The sequence below is a fragment of the Teleopsis dalmanni genome, chromosome 1 (genome assembly GCF_002237135.1).
Source record: "Teleopsis dalmanni isolate 2A chromosome 1, ASM223713v2, whole genome shotgun sequence".
NCBI lineage: Eukaryota > Metazoa > Arthropoda > Insecta > Diptera > Diopsidae > Teleopsis > Teleopsis dalmanni.
Genome location: NC_051846.1, coordinates 89,457,467 through 89,474,084, shown reverse-complemented (window position 1 = coordinate 89,474,084; position 16,618 = coordinate 89,457,467). Strand labels below are relative to the sequence as shown.

At 31.5% G+C, this 16,618-nt stretch overlaps 1 pseudogene; it reads right to left on the bottom strand.

The window, feature by feature from the left end:
- Nucleotides 1-9,822: 9,822 nt before the first annotated feature.
- The window catches only part of LOC119670442, an 81,599-nt pseudogene continuing 74,803 nt past the window's right edge, over nucleotides 9,823-16,618 (bottom strand).

Here is a 16,618-nt window from a genome sequence, read left to right as displayed (position 1 = left end):
TATTCCTATATTACTAGTATTTCTTTAATTTCTTGAAAATATGTTTAAAGTTCTAATTTTAGTGCCCCACCTAAAAATTTAAATTTAATTTATATTAAATAAAAAAAAATAAAAAAAAGCATATTAATTTTTTCAGTTTTTGCTAATGACTTTTCCTCCTCGCCAAAACATCAATTTTATACTTTATTATGTTTCCCAGAAGAGTAGTTTTTGTGAAGTAGTCCGTCGTCAGTCCTTCAGCTCTCGACTGCAATTGCTCTGATACGTGAAAGTTTTAAGGATGGAATCCATTTAATTATAAAACAAGACGACTAATATTCACAGTGAGCATTTTTAAAAAGTTTTTATTTTTAATTGTGGTTTCATTTCGGTGCTATTACTCATAATTCTACATTTTTAGAAAAAAACTGACGTCAAAATTAATAGAAAAAAAGCAGCACAATAGAAAATAAAGATGGAACTTCGTGAAACTACGTCCCTTAGTCAATCCATAAACACTGGGAGTGTTTAGTTTTTCAATGTCTAAAAAGAAATTGAATGAAACTTTTTAATTTAGTATTCCTCATAAACATATCTGTCAAGAATACTGAAAAAATATCCTTTGAAGTATGAAAAAAAAACCAGTGCTCACGTTTTCAGTACAATTATATCCTAACGATGTCCCAGCGATTCAAAAAAAAAGAACATTAATTTGTTTTTAATTTTTAAAAATTTAAGTTTTTATTTAAAATAATTTTCTAAACTTTTTCGACTTTAGTTAGACTTTATCTAATTTATATTCTTAACTTTGGTTAACTATGCCATTTGCAATAATATTCTTCTTCTTATTTATGGTACGTACGAATTCATGTAAATTTTCCTTGTATTTGCGTTCATTAATGTTAATTAATGTATTTATGATATATAACTTAACTCGTACTTCGATTTCCAGTTAATATTCATTAAATAACTTATTTTACTAAATAAATATCTTTAATTTATTTGAGACGAAATGCTCGAACTATTTTATGCTCTTTATACTTTTATATCTAAATTTTCTAATTGATTTTCTATGCGTTTAAGTGTTTTTCAGGTTAGTTTTAGTTTTAACTCAATGATTAGACTTTAGTTTAAATATTTTGAGTTTCATCAAATATTTGCGATTTAAGATTTAAGATTAGTTGTGTTTAATATTTAGTATATTAACTCCCTTGTATATGTTTTTACACTTTGTCCCTCTTAAAATGATGTAAATATGCGATATTTTTAATTAATTTTCTCATTTTTTGCATAAATTAGTAAAATGAAAATCAGATAGTCGATGTCTGTGATTGTTTATGTTTGTGTATATGTCGTGATATATTACAATATAATAATTAAAAAAATTTTAAATTAAAAACATTTAAATTGACATTTCAACCATAATAATATACAAGTAAATATTGCAAAGCAAAATTAATAAGTTTGTCAAAAATATATATTTTATAATCGGAAGAATTGTGAGTTATATCTCTCTAAATATTATCTAATTCTTTTACAGATTCAATTATTATACACATTCTAGTGAGAATTTCAGAAAATGTTTTAGACAAGCCCAACAAAATGTTAAAGATATGTCTATATCTATTCACAATGTCTGATTAATATAACCAAGAAAATGTTTTAAGAACTTGTCCCTTTAAAATTTATCCTTTAGCCACCTAACATTCTTATAGTTCTAAGACACTACCGGAAAATAACGTCTTTTTAGTATATTAAAACATAACATCGATCAAAGGTAATGGGCAGTAATTATCAGAAAAGGCGTACAGTGCATTCCTTTAATGTCTTTCCAATCGAAAGATTTCTGTAAATTAAAACTAAAAGACAGAATGTTATCCAAACAGACATAGAACCAACATCCTTAGGTTAGGTTAGGTCAGGTTATACTGGCGATTCCAAGTGGATCCATTTAGGCCTATAGCCCCATTGTGCTATCACATTACTAAAAACTTAAGTGTTAAAACCATCTAGAACCCTTGACAAAGCTTATAATGCTAAGCAAAGGAAAGTCCTGAAGTTCGCCAAGATCCTCCTTAGAACATCCTTAGGCTCTATTTAGATTATGTTAGAAGTGTTTTTCAGTGTATACCCCAATACATCTAATACTATCTCTGCCAAAGAGAAATAAGAACACATTTCTTTACAATCACATCTCGCACTTATAACTGCTATTTTCACCCAAAATATAGTCAAGCATAATCCATGTTCACAGCCGCTCGCTGCTCAAATATAATACCTCACTAGTTAAACCAGGATTATGCCAAGGTTCATACTGAAAAATATATCTCTTTTAGTGTTTCTTCACTGCAATGATTATATTGTCAAGCGGGAGTTTTAACCCCTAATCTCTTCTCCGTGGATACGCGACTGTGCAACCAAGAATTCTACTGCATCCATTAATATTAAAAATGGTCAAACAAATGTTCAGTTCGTCGTGTTTATAAAAATAAATAAATATTAATTAAAAATAATATATTTTAATGAAAATATGAAAATAAAAATAAAAAAAGAAAAGAAATTGATTTATGTGTATAGAATTGTGTTTTGCATTCTCGTTTATTTAAATAAATTTTAATTCAGAGTTGTCAGATTATTTAATTGTTTTGCGTAAATTCATTTGAAATATATTTGTATTTCGCTATATTAAAGTATCTGTACTTATGTATTCATATATTTGTATTTATCCATATATAATATTTATCTTTGAATGTTTTCCAATATGTTCGCTATGTCCACAAATACGAGTAATTGTATTCGCATTTAATAATTTTGTTTAATTGCATTTTATTTATAAATAATATATATCTATATAAGTTATCAAGTCTCGTCTCCTACACTAATTATTGTGTTTATCGTTGTCTGTCCTAAAGGAACAACGAAATATTATCTATTGTATTAACTAAACATTTCTTAATGATCGTTGTCTGTCCTAAAATATTATCTATTGTATTAAACAGGAAATTGGAAAAACCAAATATTTTTTATTATCGTTGCCTGTCCTAAGCAAACAACGAAATATATTATCGGGATTCGATACTTCGAATTCTTGGTATAAATACGAGTAAAAATTATGGAAGTAGTTAGTCTTAAGAAACATTTCAAATAAAGTGGTAGCAGAAGCTACACAAAAAAATAATAGTTTATATTTAATTGGCGCTCAACGTGAAGCCCGTGTTACAATTGCGGAAAATAAAAAGTACGCAACACGAGTTGCTCGAACTATATCACTGCATTTAACAAAACATGCAATAACTTTGCAGATGAGAAAAGAGAGATTATTCTAAGAAAAAGGAATAAATAATATTTAAAATATATAAATAATATAATATAAATTAATATTTTCAAAAATTTTTTTTATTTAACGTGAAATTTCATTTAATTAACTTGAAATCGTGAAATTTTTTTTTATTATTTTATAAAAAAGAATATATAAATTACAAAAGAACAAAAAAAACCCCAAAACTAAAGGTGACTGTCTAAGTAATAATAATTTAATACCTGTGGTAAAAATTGAAAGAAGATACAATTAAACTGAAACTCAACTCAGGAGAAGCAGAAAACATTTTATAAAATATATAAATTACAAAAGAACAAAAAAAATCCCAAAACTAAAGGTGAATGTCTAAATAATAATAATTTAATACCTGTGGTACAAATCGAAGGAAGATACAATTAAACCGAAACTCAACTCAGGAGAAGCAGAAAACATTTTATAAGTAAGTCAAACAATTAATTTCTTTTTGAAAGAAGTATAAATGAATATATAAAATTGTTAATTGGACTTGTAAAAGGTGGAAATTTTTTTTAGTTAAATTATAAATATAAAAGTAAATTATTATTTTTTATTGTGTAAAATCTTTTCCCTTCGCTTACTGTTATTAGATTTTGTTTTATACTATTGAAATATTTGTTCATTTTTTGAAATACTATCGTGAAACGGGAATAAAATCAATTTTTTTTGTATTTATTAAGTTGTAAAACTGGAAAATCTGTTAAAGAATTTTGCTAAAATGACCCTCGAAAATAATACTTTTACACAAGACTTAATTAGTCGACTTATAGTCGCAAACACAGCCTCTCTTAGGGATGAGATAGCTTTGCTAAAAGAGCAGCTTTCTGCAGTAAATACTCCCAAAGTAGTAGAATTCGAAACGGAAGTAGTAGACAGCCGTATAATATGTGATGAGACCTTGGACATAGTAAAATCACTTCCCGAATTTAGTGGAAAAAATAGTTATGTTAGTTGGCGGGCCGCAGCCATAAATTCCATGAGTTTATACAATAGAGGTAGCAGGAAGTATTTCGGTGCACTAACCATTTTAAGAAATAAAATTATAGGCGAGGCCAACGATACTCTAACAAATCACGGCACTTGTCTAAATATGGATGCCATTATTGCTCGGCTTGATTTTGCATATTCGGACAAACGTCCAATTCATATAATAGAACAGGAATTAAGCGTGTTACGACAGGGCAATCTTTCGGTTATGGAATACTACAATTTAGTCAATAAAAAGTTGACTCTCTTAATAAATAAGACTATAATGACCCACGGAAGCGATGAGTCAATTACTAAAGAACTTAATAGAAAGAATAGGCAAAACGCTTTAAGAATATTCATAACTGGTCTAAAAACACCATTATCTGACATTTTATTCTCACTTTGTCCGGAAGACTTGCCAAATGCATTAGCAAAAGCTCAGGAACTCGAAGCAAACAATTTGAGGGCAAGATTCGCTTTAAATTTTCAGAACAATGGGAAACAAACTCCAATGAATAATTCAAACCACTATCAAAACCAGTACAACAGACAAAGGAGATACGATCACACACCTAGGAACACAATCCAAAATAATTTAAGATTCCCTAAAGCGAATATTAATAATCAAAATCAAATTCAAGAACCTGTTGTACCAATGGAAGTGGATCCATCTGTATCCAACCAATTCCAAAGAAACAACAGTTATCAATCATCTAATAGGAATCACTGGAACAACTCAAATAGGAACTCGCATTCTTTTATGCAGGGATCGGGATATCACAATAACCAAACTCAAAAAAGAGTTCATGAGAGTGTTCAGAGTAGGCAACCGTTACCAAAAGCTCAACGGATAAACAATATTTCTGAAAATCATTTTTTAGGCCAAAGGGAGTACTAGAGCTCCCCTACATACAATTAACAGATTTAAAAACTGATAAAACCTTTAAAATTTTGTTAGACTCAGGTGCTACAGCATCATATATTAGGCAGGGAATATACAAGAATAAAAACCAATTACCAATATTTAAAAGAGTAAGAACTGTAAATGGGTACAGTACAATAAAATATTATCACTCTATTACCTTATTAGGAGTGCAAGAAAGATTTTATGAAATTGAAAATTTAGAAGCAGATATACTTATAGGATATAATATTTTAAAAAGAATAAATGCTGTTGTAGATTTAGGAAACAATGAATTAAGATATAATGGAAAAACCGAAAGAATATACATAGATTCGAACAAACATAAACAGAAAAATGATATGATAATGATAAATAAATATCTGGACTCACTGAAAAAAGACGAAACTGATGAAGAAATAAACAGCACTTTTTCGAGAATAGAATCTGCCAAAACAGTAAGCAGTAATCTTTCAGAGAAGGATAACCTTATGAACATACTGGGACAGGAAGATCATACTGAATTAGCTAGAAAAATTCCCGGCGTGGATAATGACATAACAAGAAAGGAAGAGTCACAAAAAATATTGATATACAAAAACAATATAATAAAGCAAATACAATCGACGCATTCAAAAATAAATACAAGCTTACCCTTTAGAACGGACGTTAGAGCAGAAATTAGAACTAACTTAGACACTCCTATTTGGAGCAAGCAGTATCCTTATCCTCTCTCTTGTAACAATTACGTAAATGACGAAATAGCTAGAATGCGGGAAAATGGAGTCATCAGACCAAGCAAGAGTCCATATAATTCCCCGATATGGATAGTTCCTAAGAAAGGAAATAACGAAGATGGAACTGGTAAACATAGGCTAGTTATCGACTATAAAAAGATAAATGAGCATACCATAGCGGATACGTATCCAATACCAGACCCTAGTATAATCCTGTCAAATCTAGGGAATTCTAAGTATTTTTCAACAATCGACCTGGAGTCAGGATTTCATCAAATTCTAATGAGAGAAAATGATATCGAAAAAACCGCTTTCTCAATTAACAATGGGAAGTATGAATTTACGAGGATGCCTTTTGGTTTGAAGAATGCACCTCGAATATTTCAAAGGGCAATGGATGACATATTACGAGTTAAAATAGGGAAAACATGTCATGTATATATGGATGACATTATAGTCTATTCCAATAGCTTGGAAGAGCATTCTAAAGAATTACAATCAATCATAAAAATACTGAAGGACTCACATATGAAAATATCTCTGGAAAAATCAAAATTTTTTCAAACAGAAGTTGAATTTTTAGGATATATAGTATCCCACAAAGTTATTAAAACCGATCCAGAAAAAATCAGAGCAATTGTAAAATTCCCCATTCCCGGAACGTTAAAGGAATTAAGAAGTTTCCTAGGATTAACAGGATACTATAGGAAATTTGTTCAAAATTATGCACTAATTGCCAAACCTTTAACAAAATACTTATCGGGGGTCAACGGAAGAACTTCAAAAAATACTTCTAAAAAAATTGTAGTTAATTTGGATAAAGAAGCATTATTCGCTATAGAAAACTTAAAAAAACATTTGACTACCCAAGTAGAACTAATTCAACCGGATTATACAAAAAAATTTATTCTTACAACCGATGCATCAAACATAGCCTTAGGAGCTGTTCTTTCCCAGAATGGAAGACCAATTACTTTCATTTCTAGAACTCTCAATAAAACTGAACGTAATTATGCAACCAACGAAAAAGAGTTGTATGCCATTGTATGGTCATTAAAAAATTTGAGAAATTACCTATACGGAGTTCAAGATCTGGAAATACATACAGACCATCAACCGTTATCATTTGCCGTTTCAGCACGAAATCCCAATTCAAAAATGAAACGCTGGCACGCTTTTATAGAGGAATTCTGTCCAAAAATTATATATAAACCAGGAGCAAGCAACGTCGTCGCAGACGCTTTATCGAGAATACAGTTGTATAATATGACTAATGAGGAAAATAGTTCTACTACTGATACTCAACACTCAGCTGAAAGCAGTTACCATGAAACAATTCATGAAACCAAAAAACCTCTTAATCAATTTTCGCAACAACTATTGATTGCCAGAAATAAATTCACAATTCACGAATCTCTGAACATTTTCGGAAATACTAGACACTTAATCGAATATGACACCATAGAAAATTTGATAATAATACTGAAAGAACATTTACGACCAAATTTAGTGACAGGGATACACTGTACTCTTGAGGACCGGTACGAAATAGAAAAATCTCTAAAAGAAACGTTTACAAATAAATTTCTTTACACCAGGATCTTTGTAAAGGATATCACAAACACTGAAGATCAAGAGATAATTATAGAACAAACGCATGAGAGAGCCCACAGGGGACTCGACGAAAATTTAAAGCAAATAAATAGATTCTATTACTGGCCAAATCTAGGTAAAAAATTGAAAGAATACATTAGAAATTGTGAAATTTGTAACAGAAATAAATACAACCGCCACCCAAAGAAAATTTCAATAGGAATAGCTCCAATACCACAGAAAGAAGGGGAAAACCTCCATTTAGATATATTCTACGCACAAAAACTGAAATTTATTACTTGTACGGACGCTTATTCTAAATTCGTGGTAATAAGAAAAATAGAAGACAAAACAAACTTGGAGGAAAAAGTATTAGAGTTACTCCAGTCATTTCCACAAGCAAAAGTGCTTATGATAGATAACGAACCTGGTTTTACCTCAATTCAATTTAAATCCCTAATGAAAAGACAAAATATAGAATTAAATTTTTGCAATCCCAGACATAGCTCTACTAACGGTCAAATAGAACGACTACATTCAACAATTGTTGAAATAGCTCGATGTATAAAAGATGAATTTAATCTACTCAATGATACAGAAATAATTTTCAAAGCCATACAAAAATATAACCAAACTATACATTCCATTACGAATGAAAAACCATATGAGATTCTTTACAATAAGAAAGAACATACTGATATCCCACAAAAATTAAGGGTAGCACAAGAAAAAATGCTCAAAACCCATAACAAGGACAGAGTAGAGAAACAATTTGAAGTAGGAGACACGATTTATGAAAAAATAATTGGGGAAAGAAATAAATTAAAGCCTAGATACAGGAGACAAACTGTCAAAGAAGATTTAGGAAATAAAGTCATAATTAAAAAAAAGGATAGAATTATTCACAAAGATAACATAAAGTTCTAATTTTTTTTCCAGTACCATGTTGTTTATATATATATGGGCAATTTTAGCATTATTCAAAGAACAGATATAATCATTATTTATATTAAATACCCAAAAGTAAGCAATAAATGTAAACTTTATATGGCAAGGGCAGTTTCACACAAAGATGGAAAACTCTTAATAGATGAACAAATATTAAAATGTAACCAAAGTTTTCACAATGTAAAAAAATGCAAAATAGAACTAAGTAATACCTATTGTAACGTAAATTTAACTGAAACTTGTTTTGTAAATTTGTTAAATAAAAGACAAAGTAATTGTACTAAAATTAAGGAAAGAAATAAAGAGATAGATATTATCAAAGAGGGAGCTATATTAATATCCGGTACTCATACCGTTAATGATTTATCCCTAGAAGGAACTTATTTAGTTACATTTAATAATAGTATTATAATTGACAATAATAAATTTGAAAACATCGAAGGGAAAATATCTGAATATCTTAAACAAAATCATGTTAATAATTATAGAATAATAGAGTATGTAAACTCAGAAGATGAAAATTTGAAATTCGAAAACGTAAATATACTTAATCGTTTATATAATAATGTCTCGGGAAATTCCCAGATCAAAAATATTATACTTATTATATTAGTTATATTAATCTTCTCATATCTCTTGTATAAAATTGTAATAAGTATTTGTAAGCGAAAACAAAAGTCGAACGCAAGACATGAAGAAGAATTATTTAATAAAATGAATAACCAAATACAATTACTAACAAAAGCTTATTGAAGAATCGGGACGATTCAACTTAGGAAGGGGGGAGTTATCAAGTCTCGTCTCCTACACTAATTATTGTGTTTATCGTTATCTGTCCTAAATGAACAAAGAAATATTATCTATTGTATTAACTAAACATTTCTTAATGATCGTTGTCTGTCCTAAAATATTATCTATTGTATTAAACAGGAAATTGGAAATAACCAAATATTTTTTATTATCGTTGCCTGTCCTAAGCAAACAACGAAATATATTATCGGGATTCGATACTTCGAATTCTTGGTATAAATACGAGTAAAAATTATGGAAGTAGTTAGTCTTAAGAAACATTTCAAATAAAGTGGTAGCAGAAGCTACACAAAAAAATAATAGTTTATATTTAATTTATATATCTATATGTATATATATATTGCTCCACATCTCTGTTTTCTATCTATTAAAGTTGACATTGCTATTGTTGTTTTTGTTTTTGCTTTTGTTTTTGTTTTTCATTTTGTTTTATTTATTAATTTAATTTATAAAATAAATAAAAATGCATTAAGACTAAATATTTTTAATGACTTGTGTTTCCGCATAAATTTATTTAGTGTTATTAATTTAATTGTTTTCGTTATAATTTATATATAATATATTTGCATATATATCAATACATATAATATATGTACTTATGTAGAAGTATTTACAGAACTAATAATAAACTTAATATCAAGATCACTGGAATAAATTTTGCATTTTGCCTGCTGTCTATAATAAATTTTTATTTAAATAATTTTCGCCTTTCGGCAGCAAATATTAAAAAAGGAACAAAATTGCAAAATTTAATTTAAATTATGTACAATAACGACTTTTATATTGGAAATACAGAGTGCACTACATTAGTCAATTAAATCCACATTAATTGTGAATAAAATTCCAAAACATTGGCAATACATTGCCACTGATCTTCCTTCCAAAGAGACACCCTGTACTTCGCTTAATACATGTAATTACTTTACAATCTAAATTTAAGTAATCCTATCTTACCGAATTATAAATATCTATTTTTATATTAAACAAATGCTTTGTGTTCGAATACACGTACTGCTTCATCAAATTTACAAAATTCTGCGTATAATTTTCACAAAGTAGAATTGCTCCTAAAGTTCTTCAGATTACACAGAGAGTTTTAACCTAAAACGATAACAATTTTTATATACCTAAGTCCGCTACATCGGGAAGTCTTAAGTGTGCAGCCAATTCCTATTAGTAAACGTGCGGTATCTCGTGCAAATTGAGTTCAGTCAGTCACGGCTTGATGAACGAACACATTTCGATGGCCTCGTCCTCATAGCCGTGCTTTCCACACGAAGCAGTGGCGGCGGTCTTTCTTCCCATGCTTAAACCGCCAACGCCACAGCCTTTCAGTGTATATCAGTGATATCGTCGTAAGCTGCCATTATTGTTGATATTGTTGTTTAGCGACACTAGATTGTTGTTGGTGGAGATATTGTTGTTGAATGAGCGGCGTCCAGTGGTATTGCTATGTATGTTATTACCGCCGCAGCTGCCATTTCGCATAGGTAGAGCAGGTGGTGGGGGAGTTGGAGTGGGGCTTGGTGGGAGATCGTGGTCCAAAGGTAGGGAATAGTGCGAATTGGTATGTATATAGTTGCCATCTGTTGCATGATATGAGCTGCCGTTTAGAGTGTTGCTGCAACCACCAATATTGTTCATTGTGGCATGTTTGGTTCCATAAGCGTTATGGTTGTGGTTATGATTGAAATGATCTTGTGTCAAACGAATGTGTCTGTCAGTCGTAGCAGATTTGTGGATGGCATGACCGCCATTGGCAAGAGGTTGGCTGTAGTGACTTTGGTAGAGGGAGCTTTCCTGTGTACGAGTAGCATGGCGGGGCAAAGAAGACAAGGACTGTGGTTTTCCATTAGGCATTTTACGCATATCTTGCTGCGACAAGTACCCAGATGATGAAGATGTTGTAGCATCGTTATTAGTCATGCTGTTATTCGACATTAGGTGAATTTGGCTGAGCTGTACAAATGGGGATTGAGTATCGGCTAGACCGTTGTTTAGGATTGCTGTTGTTGTTGGTACCTGAAGTTGTTGTAGGGTGTTAGTATTCGAGGTACCCCGACCTCGATGCGGAGGTGGGGGTGGAGCTTCTAGCTATAGTTCGGTTACAGGTATAGGACGTGCACTCATGTATTGTGCCTGGTGAGGATTATAAGTACTGCCTGGATAACTCGCCGTTGGATGTATACCAAGGCTGCATGGATGCTGTTGACGTGTCATGTACTCCTCATCCGAGAATGTTTTTTGATATTCACTTTCTTTGCGACCTAAAGCTGAATTTCCCCAACCGCCTTTTAACAGATTTCTTATCTTACGCCGGCAACCATAAATCACCAGAGCAAGTGCCGTCAGAAATGCTGCAATAACAACAAGGATGATACCTAACATCGTCTGCGCTTTGTGATCACTATGTGAGCATCCTAAAGCAGTAGGTGAAACTTGCTGCAAATATTCTTCCCTTAGACGTTCTGGAGCTGAACAAAAAACATTTGATACTTGCTCATTCGAACCGTTCTTCAAAACCATTAAGTTGCGGAGCCATAAAATACGACAATCGCAGAAAATGGGATTATCAGATAAATCTAATAGTTGCAAATCTTTCCAAGGAAATAAGCCTTCTGGAAGAGTACTAAGATAATTTTCCTTTAGCACTACATGCGAAAGATGTGGCAATCCACTAAAAGCTCCTTCCTGAATTTCACTTAACATTTTATTTGAAGATAAATTCAAACTTTCTAGGTTTGTGTTTGTATTAAAAGCTCCATTTTCGACCCGCCTTAAGCGCTGTGCTCCAATCACTTCCAAGCGCTTGAGATTTTTTAATCCAGCAAACGCACCAGTTGAGATGACTTCAAAATCATTCTGTCCTAAAGATAGCTCCTCTAATCGTTCCAAATGGCTTAGGGCTATTGTTGGCACTTTTGCTAAACGATTATCAGCTAAATCTAAAAAACGTATCCCTTCAAGGCCCTTTAATGCGTCTGCTGATATGTTATGTAGGCCAGCTCCACGTAAATCTAAACGCGTCAGTCCTTTTAAGTCTTGATATGCTCCCGATGGTATGGTCATGAAAGAATTGGTGCCCAAATATAGTTCGCCCAAGCTTGGCATTGCTTGAAATACTTTGATACTTGGCACAGTAGTAAGTGTGTTGTCATCCAAGTACAGAACGCGTAAATTAACCAAGCTGTTAAACGCATTTGCATCAATGCTGCTAATCCTATTTTGTCCCAAATTAAGTTCTTCAATTTTCACCATTGGCGAAAAGGTTCCCTGCTCCAGCTCGGCAATCAAATTGCCTCTCAAATTCAAAATTGTCAACGACGATAAGCCGATAAATGTTTTATTGCTTATCTGACCAATTTTGTTGTGGTTCAAATGGAGCTCTTGTAATTTTCGTTGGTAGTTAAACGTTCGATGCGGTATGGTGACCAAGTCATTGTATGACAAATCCAAGAATGTGAGTTCTGCGTAGAACTGCATGGATGAATCGATAGTCTTGATTTTGTTATTTTTAATTACCAGCCGCTGTATGGAGGGATTTAGGGCAATGGGCAGCACATCCAATGTGCCCTCACCACACTTCACCACCAGTGTGTCATCATCACATTGGCAGCCATACGGACAATTTGCCAAGCCAATAACCGGTGAAATAAGCACAGTTGCAAGCACGCAGACGAAAATTGAAATTGAGTTTGCCGGCAGCCAGCGGAAAAATCTGACAATGTTTGTTGTTGCCATCGCTGCTGTTTGTGGTCGTTGATGGTATGTTCTGAACGCTGCACCTACGGATCCTGTTGTGCCCATTGTTTGTGGCTTTATTGCAGTAGTTGCGGTTTTGTTTCAGCTTTTGTAGCTTGTGTAAGTTGGTCTGCAGCTAAAATTATACCTTGTGAATTTATTTGAGATTCTCGTTTACTTCACTCTGCTTTAGTTCTCGTTGCCAATGACTTTCACACATGAGTTGAGGTAACGACATTCGACGAGTTAGCTGTATTCAACCTGTAAAGAAGCAAAAAAATACTTGTGTAAATGGATGTCATCAGTTAAAGTAAAAATATTTAACATCAAATGCAGTAAAAGGTGAATAATAAACAATAATGTTGATTATTTTGTGAATATGTAGTGTTAAATATTTGCAAATGTCTTTACCAAAGTTCCGTTGATTGGAAAATTCTTTATAAGATATTTTTAGATAAACACAAAAATAAAATCTATAAATTGATGACATTGTAATATAAACAATGTTATATAATCAGTTTCTCCATATTATTGAGATATATTTTTATTTATGTCCAAATTATTAAATTAAGAAGGAAAATCAATGTACTTACATATATATCGAATAAAACACGGTAAATGATTTAAAGATTATGTTAAATGGCTTAAATTTTTTTATGGACTCATTCTTTTTCATATTTCTTTGAGACCATCTGTTTTTATATTTACGTGTGCTTGTCTTGGTTGGAACAAAACTATTATACAGATGTAATACGCTATCATTGAAACATAAAAACTCATAGTACTGACTTACGACATCCTATTTCGACCAGTACCTGTTCCTACAAAAACACAATTTCTACTGAATCGCATCAAAAGTTGAATCGAAGATTTATAAAATAGTTTTAAAGAAACTAAAGGAACTCAAAAATTTATTTTCAACTTGATAATAAACCAAGCACTCGTGACTGTTTTTGCTCATTGAAGAGATTGCCAGGACCATAACAATTTCGAGGATTACTGAAAAGAATAATAAATCATGAAACACAGTTCTTCAACATACTCAAAAATTAGAATTAATCTACTCTTCTATCTCTAAATCAATATAAATCAAAATTAATATAAAACGTAAGTGAGATAATGTGATTATAATGTATTATTTTTTTAAACAAATACTCATCAAAATACATTTTGAAGAATATTTACATTATAGTTCATATTTTTAATTATTTTCTGTCTACATTATTATTATTGTTAGGCAATATGGCACTAGGAACATAGGTCTGTAAGCCCTGTTGCGTGAATAAAAAGTAGTATAGAACCTATCTACACCTACAGAGTTTTATTGTATCTTCCGTAAAAATATATATTCCAAGGACCCTATTCCGTGTGTGCATTGGTGCAGGGTATTCTAACAGCACATGTGTGGCCTACTCCTCATTATCTTCACAGAATCAGTTTGCATCAGTATGTACACCTAGTATCGTAAGGTGGTATTTTATTTTACAGTGCCCTGTTAGGATTCCTGTGTTGATTTAGAGTTTTTCTTTTAATAGGTTTATACAATCCTGGTATCTCTTATTGTTTTAGGTACCAATAAGTGATTTGGATTGTGTTAATCCTGGTATATTATCCCAGTCATCATTTTTATTCTGGTTCTTCTTTATTTTAATGAGAGAAAGGAGTCAGGGGCAAAATCTGTTTATTGTTGATTCCCTAAATTTTATTTATTTTAGTAAAATTTGGTTTTATAAGTATTTTTTATTAGCTGATCGACTTTCTATAATTTTACCTCGGTAATTTGACCCAAAAATTCAATAAATTGTTTTTATTTCACATTTCAAGATGGGTGGCGGCAGTACGAGAAGCAATAATTGAATGTATGATAGCAGTAGTTTCGGTCAAATAAAAGCCAATATATATAAATACAATAGTTCTTATATAAATGAAATCTGAAAACTCTTAATAGCATAAAGAAGAACCTTTTTAACTATTATTTAGCTTTGTTTATGTATATTAAAATATTCGTTTTTCATAAACTAATAATATTTCTATTTCAACTCTATCGTTTTCTTTACTTAGGAAGAAATTATTTAAATTCTGTGTGTCTCGGGGTGTTTTACATTTGAACATTATATTTTATGTTACTTGTTTTTATAATAAATATTTTATGAATAAAAATCCAATTTAGAATTTGCAATTTGTACAATAATTTTGCAAAGATTAATAAAGAGTAAATGATTTTCTCAAAACAATTTCTGCTCTGTGAATACTTATGAGTTCTTCTTATGGGCTCCATTTCGGAATATGTGAAAATATTATCTTTAGTCAGAAAATAGAATATGCAAAACAATATATTAATATTAAAGAAAATTAAGTTACTTGTGCTCCAACTCCAACATCGATGATGAGTTTGCCACTCATTTAAATCTTTATCAAAAGTTTTCATTATTTTTAAAAATGCATGTTTATCTGGATATTCCCAGAGGCGGCGTAAAGGATCAAAATTTACATTTTTTCACATCGTACAGTAACTCAGCTTCTGTTGTTGAAGCTGTCGGCTGAAAGTGTCGATGGTGTAGTAAATGGTTTCATCCTTTAAGCTGTTAAGGATACTGCTATTTTCTACTAAGATTGCAAACTTTTACACCGACTTCGTTATGAATGTGAATACATGAGCAGGATGAGTGAATATTTTGCTCATCCTGAGTGCGGCATAGACAATAGATACCTGCGTTGCGGCGGGATCTGCTACTCCCAGAGTAACTTTGTAACAATTTAAATTTTATGTTTGCAATCTATGCACACATCTTCTTTCAAACAAATTTTCCATAATAAATAAGTATTTCAAGGACCAGAATGGACGTAAATGTGTTGGCAACGATGAAGCTTTTGCCATCAAGAATGCAGTATTGCCATTGTGAAGAAAAGTGTGAGTAATTTTTTCTCTGCCCAGGACATATCAACGCACTCGTGCTTCCATGTGATCTGTGGTTACTTCACATTATAACCCAGAGGCCTAGTATGCTATTTTGTCATATATTTTGTTTTTTCTACTTTCAGCCGAGATGGCTTGCAGCTCGATGGCAGTAAGTTGATATATATTTTAGTATTACTCTGTTTTGTTGCTATTTTTGGTTTTTTTGTTTTTTTGTTTTTTTTCTTTCTGTTTTTGTGTTTTTTATGTTATTTGCCATTTTGCCATGGGTTATGTTATAAAATTGTAAATTTTCTCCGATGTTCCGTAGTCGACACTTTGCGAAACATTGAATTCCCTTCAGTAAGCAAATTCGAGCAACTCCACATGTGCCACAGCACAAACGTATATATTCCAAGGAGTTTTTAGGGGTTTGTAGGTGAAGCTGGAGACGTGTGTGTGTTTTTCACAAATACATATGTTTATTTGCCATTTTAAAAGGTTCAAACGGTGATAGAAAGAAAATTTCTTCCTTCCTGTGTAAGCAATGCAGACAAAGTGTAATACATGATAATATTTTTGGTAAAAAGCAGCTTACAAACGCTTGCCGAATGCTTGCCAAAGCTCGGGATATATGAGGTACCAACAAGTTGTTTTGTGGCACATACCGACATAAGTGTATTTGTGTGGGCATGTGTGCATGATAATGA